Here is a 556-nt window from a genome sequence, read left to right as displayed (position 1 = left end):
CGTAGAATGTGTGAGGTACACATATAAGATAATTAAACTGCAGGGAAAAGCATGCAGGCTCTGTGAGAAGTAAATAATTAAACTTTGGGGCAAAAAGCAAACAGGTTGTGTGAAGAGTGAGTGGTTAGATTTTGAAGCAAAAGCCCTGTTTGACAATTGAATGGTTAAACAACAAAAAGTTTAGGTGAGTAAAGTATGTCATGTCTGGCCATTGTCCCTCCCTTTTCCTCAAGAAAAATTGCCTAGTCTTAAGCAGCTCCTTGCCCAAACTGCTTTTCTCCTACTTTTTCCTCTTACACTGAGATTCTAAATAAATGCTAGAGAGTTCTCGGTTTGGTGGCCTTTTTCTTCTCCCGGAGTCTCCCTAATGGCTGGGCACTCTGAGCTGAGTGCCTCTTGGTTGAACTACGCCTTGTCTCTGAGTAATCATTCCCATCCTCCACGCCAGCCCAGGTGGCTCACTGCAGCAGTTATATACACAACACTTTCTACCATTTGGACTCAGTGAAAAGTTTAACGCTCTTTTCTACCATTTTCCCGAGAGAGAGAGAGAGAG

Source organism: Octodon degus, unplaced genomic scaffold (genome assembly GCF_000260255.1).
Source record: "Octodon degus isolate 3935 unplaced genomic scaffold, OctDeg1.0 scaffold00021, whole genome shotgun sequence".
Classification (NCBI taxonomy): domain Eukaryota; kingdom Metazoa; phylum Chordata; class Mammalia; order Rodentia; family Octodontidae; genus Octodon; species Octodon degus.
The sequence above is the reverse complement of the archived record's forward strand: the minus strand, read 5'-3'. Positions refer to the sequence as shown.